Source organism: Vipera berus, assembly GCF_964194415.1.
Source record: "Vipera berus genome assembly, chromosome: 6".
Classification (NCBI taxonomy): Eukaryota; Metazoa; Chordata; class Lepidosauria; order Squamata; family Viperidae; genus Vipera; species Vipera berus.
This window is the reverse complement of record NC_138208.1, coordinates 33,016,826-33,025,687: the sequence shown is the minus strand read 5'-3', so window position 1 is coordinate 33,025,687 and position 8,862 is coordinate 33,016,826.

Here is an 8,862-nt window from a genome sequence, read left to right as displayed (position 1 = left end):
GGAAAATCCCATTGGAGGAAAATTCCACTTAGGGTTAGGTCACCATGAACTCATAGAGGACATCAACAACAAACTCAGAGTGCTTGGGTATGGTTAGGACTGCACTTACTTTTCTAGGAAGCCCTATCTATGTTTCCTGGTAAAATACATGGGAACATCCCATTGGATTTTTTATAAAACCCAGATGAAGGCCTAGGATTGGGGCGACGGCGCATGTGCCAACAGAGAGGGCTCTGTGTGCTACCTGTGGCACGCGTGCCATAGGTTCGCCTCCACAGCCCTATACCATTTCAGACAAAAGGTTGTCCAATCTCTTCTTAAAAACTTCCAGTGTTGGAACATTCATAACTTCTGGGGGCAAGTTGTTCCACTGATTAATTGTTCTAAGTGTTAGGAAATTTCTTCTTTGTTCTAGGTTGCTGATCTCTTTGATTAGTTTCCATCCATTGCTCCTTGTCCTGCCCTCAGGTGCTTGACTTCCTCTTCTTTGTCGCAACTCCTGAGATATTGGAATACTGCTATCATATCACCTCTAGTCCTTCTCTTCATTAAACTAGACATATCCAATCCCAGCAAGTGTTCTTTATATGTTTTAGCCTCCAGTACCCTGATCATTTTTGTTGCTCTTCTCTGCACTCTTCGTAGTCTCAACATCTTTTTTACATTGTAGTGACCAAAACTGGATACAGTACTTCAAGTGTGACCTTACCAAAGCATTGTAAAGTGGTATTAACACTTCACATGGTCTTGATTCTATCCCTCTGTTAATGCAGCCTAGCACTGTGTTGGCTTTTTTGGCAGCTGCAGCACACTGCTGGCTCATATTTAAGTGAATGTCTACTAGGACTCCAGCATCCCTCTCACAGTTACTACTATTGAGTGAGGTATCACGTATTAGTAGTTCAGAAAGCATCATGGAAGAACTACTGGCAAACAGACAACTGAGAAGATCAGAAACCAGCTGGCATATTTTAAAAAATGACTCAATAGCCCTGTCTCTTTTCCCTCAATCTATTAAAATGTCTGTCACATACTGTATCTTAATTCTTGGATACTATTTTTAACTTGAATAACATAAACTTCTTTCCCTTACCATGCATGGTTTTATTTCTATCATGTCTCTTTCCAGCTACTTTTATTCTAAGCCAAAGGAATGTAGTTTTTTCTCATGGTGGAATTGCTTGCCAAAGATATTTTAAAGTCCACATATACAATGGTATACAGTATTTACTGAGTCTTTTGTCCTTACAAATGTTGACTCAAAAATGTTCAGAAGGTTAGCGAGGCAAGCTTAACACATGTAGAAGGCAAATTAGTTCCTTTATAGTAAACGTCCTTGCTATATAAAATAATATTTCATATTTTTAATGATAATGTATATTCTTTTATCTGAACTGACTTGAAGCTACTGAGCATATACATTTCCCTATCTCCTCTTAATCCATTCTTTTACAAAATAGTTACAGGGCTATTTTATTTATTTATTTATTTATTTATTTATTTATTTATTTATTTATTTATTTATTTATTTGTTGAATTTATATACTGCCCTATTCCCGAAGGCCTCAGGGCGGTTCACAGGGCAAGTTAAAAACTTCTCCTCGGGAGAAGAGGAGGGGGTGAGCGCTTAGGCAGGGGTAGAGCTCCCCTAGATCACCAAAGTTAAACTCTGGTGGTTGAAGGGTGTTAGCCCCCACGAAGCCTGAGTTTGCTCCGGACTCCGGGACGCCTCTGCTCCAAGGCTTTGGAGCAGAGCAGAATGCTGCAACCATCCCTGCTATCGATAGTTAATTGTGGATTACTTGGATGTAGGCAGAGCTGTGCAGGAGAATGCTGTAAAGCAAGTATTTGAATTTTAACTCAGAATACTTTGTGGAAAAAGTTGCAATCGGTGCGGAAAGTGAAAGTGCGCAATAGAATTAAGTGGTGTTAAAATGGCTTCCAAACCAACTAAAGTTCCTAGAAGTGCTGGTGCTTCGCCAGTTCAGCAGTCTTCATTACAGGCTCTGATGCCTACTCCTGCGGCACCCGCACCTACACCAGCTTTAACAATTAAAGATTTGCAGGATGCTTTGCATGAGGCTTTGAAAAAAACAATCTCAACAAATAGCTGAACTTATTGAGGAGAAGAATACAGAAATAAGAGCAAACATTTTGGCTGCATTTCAAGGGCTTGCTGTTTGTATTGAGCGTCTGGATGAGAGAATGGAAGAGCTTAGCCAAAATAACATGAGATTAGATGCTAAAATGATGGATGCAGAAACTGTGACGGAAAAGATTGATGATGATGTGGTTTTGCTACAGTATTGAGAAATGGAGTTTGCTGTGAGAATTAGAGGTTTGAAAGAAGATCCTAAGGAGAATTTGAAAGAAATATTGGCACAAACCCTTGAGCAGGTTTTGGAGCTTTCTGTAGAAGATGTTATGGTGAATATAGATAAAATATTTCGTGTTAATTCTTGGATTGCAAGACAAAGAAAGCTACCTAGAGATGTGGTGGTTTATTTCACGAAGAGAGCAATTAGAAATGAGGTTATTCAAGCCTTCTATAACAATTTACAGTTGCAGAGCAAGAAGTTTTAATTCTGAAAGAGATTCCTCCAAGAATTTTAAGGAAAAGGAAAGAACTTGCTTTTTTGGCAGAAGAATTAAGGAGACGGGATATCCAGTTCAGATGGGAGATCCCAGTAGGCATGGTGGTGATGCACGCAGGCACGAGATATCGTCTTAACACAGTTTTACAGTCACAAGATGTTTATGCTAATATTTTGAAGGCAGGCTCCCCACCATCTACGGAATTTAAAAGGAGGAATGGTAAAGGAGAGCGTCAGCCACGAAGGGAGAGTATACAAGGAGCTGAAGGAGTTATTCAGCTGAAAGATGGAGAATCCCAGCAAACTACAGGAGTGGATCAGATTCCAGTACCAATGGAAGAGGTTAGAGATCAAAGAGTGACACAGGCTGCATCCAGACGAATGAGACGAGAGCAAGAACAACAGAAAGCCATGACTACATCTCAACAACTTACTTATAGTGAAGCAATGGGAGGAGCGAAACCGAAGAGAGTGCAGGTGATCCTGGAAGAGCCTCTCCAAAAGCTTCAGGTTGCAAAAGATGGCGACAAAGCTTCTAACTTGGAATGTTAATGGATTTAATTCTCCGCATAAAAGAAAGAAAGTATTTCAGTATCTAAAACAATTTTAAAATGACGTTATTTGTTTACAGGAAATGCATATTCGAGCAGCTGATCAAAAGTACCTGACAAAATTTAGGTTGGGTATACAGTTTATTGCTTCTCCTTCTGACAAGAAAAATTGAGTTGTTATTTATGTCAAGAATACTTTAACAGCTAGTTTAATTGAAACAGATAAACAAGGAAGATATGTTATAATTGAACTATTAATAGAAGGCAAGAAAATACTTCTGGTTGGATTATATGCTCCTAACCAACAGCAAGGAGAATTTTATAAATTATTACACAGCAAGATTATTCAGTGGGATTACAAATCTTATATTTTTATGGGAGATTGGAATGGTGTTTTGGATGTACAAATGGCCAAAAGAGGCCTTTTTAGAAGTACGCCAAGTCATGCTAGACTGCCTAAATCATTTTTTGAGATGAAGGATGACTTGGAATTGAGAGATGTTTGGAGAGAAAGGAACTTGCAAGAAAAAGACTTTACTTTTTTCTCTGATAGGCATCAATCTTTATCCAGGATTGATTTTGTATTAATTACTAATGATTTTTTTTCTAGGATTAAGAAGATCAAGATTTGTCCAAGAACTATATCTGATCACAGTCCAGTATGGTTGGAGATAGAAAAAGATAATGGAGATAGACAGTCTTGGCGACTAAATGAGAATTTGTTTAGATATCAGGAAAATGTGGAAGAGTGTAAAAAACAGATGAAAGAATTTTTTAAAATTAATATGCATAAGGGTACTTCTATTGAGATGGTTTGGGATGCAAGTAAAGCTTATATGAGAGGAGTGTTAATATACTTGAACAATAAATATAGATGTAAATTGGAATTCAGGTGGAAAGAATTAGAGGAGGAAATTAAGAGAAAAGAAAAGGCTTTAATTTTGAATCCATCTGATGGGAAGATCAAATAGGTAATTACTTTACTAAGAGGTCAGTTTGATATGTTGATGGCAGATCAAGTGGCAACTAACTAACATAATACTTTTTGTAATACCAATAAACCGGGTAGGTGGTTAGCCTACTTGTTAAGGAAGAAACAAAGGGCATGTAATATAGATAGAATAGACTACAAGGGTAAAGTAGTGTACCAGCAGAATCTTATTAAAAAGGCTTTTGTTGATTTCTATTCTAAGTTGTATGTTAGAGATAAGATTTGAGATACAGATATAGATAGATACTTGCAGGAAGCTAACATTCCTGTTCTTACACAAGAACAAAGGGAAGGGATGAATCAATTGATAAATGATGAAGAAATTCTTTTAGCAATTAAGCAATTAAAGGTGGGTAAAGCACCAGGAACCGACGGATTGACTGCCGTCTATTATAAAAATTTACAGTCAGAAATGGTGGAACCCTTAAGAGAATTGTTTAGGACAATTCAACTGGGAGGAGAAGTGCCTCCATCGTGGAAAACAGCTTTTATTTTGCTGATTCTGAAGGAAGATCAAGATGCTACCCAAGCCAAAAACTATAGACCAATATCGCTTTTAAATACTGATTATAAGATATTTGCCAAAATTTTAGCAAATAGATTAATGAAGGTAATGCAGCAAGTGATTCATAGTGATCAAATTGGATTCATAAGTGGTAGACAAATGAAGAATAATGTGAGACATATTGTAGATTTATTGGAATTTTTGGAAAGAAATAATCAGGTCTCTGCAGCGCTGATCTTTTTGGATGCTGAAAAAGCTTTTGATCAATTGGATTGGCAATTTTTGGTGAAAGTATTGGAGAAAATGGAGTTTGGGGAAATTTTTTTACAACCTATTAGAGCAATATATCAGAAGCAAATAGCTCGTATAATAGTTAATAGTAGCTTGACAGAAACATCTAATATTGAAAAGGGCACAAGACAGGGGAGTCCGTTGTCACCCTTACTGTTTGTTTTAACATTGGAAATATTATTGATTAAAATACGAGATTCAAATAAAATTAAGGGAATTAAAATAAGAGATCAGGATTATAGACTGAGAGCGTTTGCGGATGACCTGGTTATTACAGTAAGACAACCGACTTACTCAGTTGTAGAGTTGATGGAGATAATAATGTTACATGGGAAAGTTTCTGGATTTAAGATAAATACACAAAAAACTAAAATACTGTCTAAAAATATGACTATAAAACAAAAGATTGTTTTAGAAGAGTTAACGGGATTTGAAATAGTCAAGAAGACTAAATATTTGGGGGTTTATTTGTCAGCTTCAAATGTGAAGTTATACAAGAATAACTATGAACCGTTATGGGTAAAAATACAAAAAGACCTAGATAGTTGGAAAAAACTACAATTATCCTTATTGGGAAGAATTGCAGCAGTGAAAATGAATGTTTTGCCAAAATTTTTATTTTTGTTTCAAATGATACCTATACTTAAAAAGGATTTAAATTTGGAGGAATGGCAGAAAGGTATTAATAAATTTGTCTGGGCAGGGAAAAAGCCATGAGTTAAATTTAAGATAATGCAAGACATACGTGAAAGACGTGGTCTTAAAATGCCTAATCTTAAATTATATTATGAGGCTGCTGCTTTATCATTGATAAGTGACTGGTTTAATTTAACACAAGGGAGATTATTAAATCTTGAGGGTTATGATTTTGTTGGCATGCATATTTATTGTATGATAAGAAGGTGGATAATGTGTTTAAGATACATATATTAAGGTATGCTCTGTTGCGAGTATGGAAGAAATATAGACATAAGTTAAATTATAAGATACCAATTTGGGCAATACCTAAACATGCAATAGAAAATATAAACGTTGGATTTAAACATGATAAGACTACATATAAGGAAATTTTAAGGATAGAAAGGAATGTATGGCAATTAAAGCCATATAATATTTTAAAAGAAGAAAAGATTGTACAAACTTGGTTCCAGTATGGGCAGTTACAGGCAAGATGGAAAGAGGATCAGAAAGTTGGTTTTTCGATAACTGATGAAAATTTGGTAAAACAAATTAGAGATCAAGGTCAAGCACATATAAGAAGGATATATAATGCACTGATAGAAATTGATTCAGAAATGGAACTTGTTAAAGATTGTATGATAAAGTGGGCCCAGACCTTTCAGGAGGTTATAAGAATGGATACTTGGGAAAAGATTTGAGTCAGAAATGTAAAATTCACACAGGCTCAAAATTTAAGAGAGAATTTTTATAAAATGTTTTATAGATGGCACTTAGACCCTAAAAAGTTAGCAAGTATGTATCCGAACTGCCAGCCCAAATGTTGGAGGTGTGGTTGTGAGGATGCAACGTATTTTCATATATGGTGGACTTGTAAAAAAGTCAAAGCTTTTTGGATTAAAATTTGGTGGAATATGTAAAAGATATTTAAGAAAAAGATAAGGTTTTCTCCGCAGTTGTTTTTGTTGGGTATTATTACAGACTTTACTGTTATAGATACTAAATTGGTTTTGAATTTAATTATGGCAGCAATACTTTTAGTAGCGCAATATTGGAAAAAGGAGGAACTGCCGTCTATAGAAGAATGGACTTTGAAAGTTTCCAATTTGGCGGAAATGGCAAAGATCTCAGCTTACTTGAAAGAACAATCACAACAGAGATATATTGTGGAATGGAGAAGATGGATTGAATATATTCAGAATAAATATGGGACTAAAAAGTTTCATTTAGCATTTGAATAAGTAGTGGTTTTATATTATTAGTTATTTGTTTTTTGTTAGTAATATAATTATGACTATGGAGAGTTAAAGCGCGATAGAATTTAATATTTTATTCTTGTTGTTAGCATATTTTAACTTATGTTTGTAAGTCTACACCCTGTATTCAGCTCTGGGAAGTTGGGGAGGGGGGAGGGGAGGGGAGGGTTGAGGAGAGGGGAGGGGGAGGAGGGAGTTTCTTTTTTCTATCTAAAAAAATGTATTGTAAAACTTTTCAATAAAAAAAAAGAAGAGACCGGCCATCAACATGGCCGATCACTAAGCCGCTCACTGCCGAAAGCCAAAAGCACCATCTAGCACAACGAAGCAATCTGGAGGACCTGGGTGAGATCTTTTCTTTTCTATCCCCCTAACTGCCTGCCTGTGGGACTTTTCTGAAAATTTTCTCCCCCCTCTTTTTGAGAAAACGGCTTTTGTATACCTGGGGGATCAACATCAAAAGCATTGAAGGAAAAAAAACCCTAGCTGATTAAACAAAGAAACTAAATAATCTCATTCCTACTTATTAAAAAGCTCCTATTTTTGTGGGGATCTATTACCCTATTTTCTGTTTAAGATGTGAACTAAGGAAAAATAATTTAGATAATTATTACATAATTCAGGGCCCAACTCATGGAGGGGGTCACACACTTGACCTGGTTTTCCTATCTAGGCAGTGGTTTGATGATCTGGGAGGGGGTTTGCAAACTATTGTTCCCCTGTCATGTTCCGATCATTATCTCCTACGGCTTGTCTTCCAGTATGGTACCACCCGCTGCTGGGCTGCGGAACCGACCAGGTGGTTCTGCCCCAGGTGCCTAATGGACCCGGAACGGTTCCAGACGGCGCTTGGGTCTATACCTATATCCTTCACTCACAGCCCGGCCGATGCCTTGGTGGATGCCTGGGAAAGGGCTGCTATTGAGGCGCTCAACTGTGTTGTAACCTTGCGACCCCTGTTCCAGCGCAGATCCTGTTGGGCCCCAGGGGTTACTGTGGAGCTCTGGGAGATGAAGCATTGGAGACGGGGTCTAGAGAGCTGTTGGAGATCCAGCCGGTCTGAATCTGACCGATTGTGACTAAGATCCTTCATAAGGTCTTATCTCGTGGCGATGAGGACGGCGAAGTCTAATTACTTCGCTGTCCTCATTGCGTCTGCAGAAAATCGCCCGGCCACCCTGTTTAAGGTGACTCGCTCCCTCCTTAACCAGGAGGTGAGGGAGGAGCCCTTACAGGGGTGGGCCGAGGAGTTTAGTCATCATCTGGTGGACAAAATTGCTCAGATTCAGGCCGGTTTGGACTCTGGCTGGGCACAGTCTGACGTGGAGGAAACGAATGGTCTTGAGAGTGTTATCTGGACTGAGTTTGATCCTGTGACCCCTGATGAGGTGGACAGGATTATGAGGAGACTGAGCTCTACCACCTGTTTATTGGACCCGTGCCCCTCCTGGCTGGTTTATTCAGCTCGAGAGAAGACACGAGGCTGGTTCCAGGCAGTAATATCTGCTTCTTTGAGGGAGGGTATTTTCCCCACCTCCCTGAAGGAGGCAGTGGTGAGACCCCTTCTCAAGAAGCCTGCCCTGGATCCAGCGATTTTGAACAACTATCGTCCGGTCTCCAACCTTCGCTTTTTGGCGAAGGTTGTTGAGAGTGTGGTAGCACATCAGCTCCGTCTGTTCCTGGATGAAACCGATTATCTTGACCCATGCCAATCGGGCTTCAGGCCTGGGTACAGCATGGAGACGACATTGGTTGCGCTGGTAAATGATCTCTGGCAGGCCCGGGACAGGGATTGTTTCTCTGTCCTCTCAGCAGCTTTCGATACCATCGACCATGGTATCTTGCTGTGACGACTCAGGGGACTGGGAGTGGGGGCCACTGTTTTACAGTGGTTCTCCTCCTACCTCCTGGGCCGTTCACAGTCGGTGTTGACGGGAGGGCAGAGATCCACCCCGAGGCCTCTCGTTTGTGGAGTTCCTCAGGGGTCGGTTCTCTC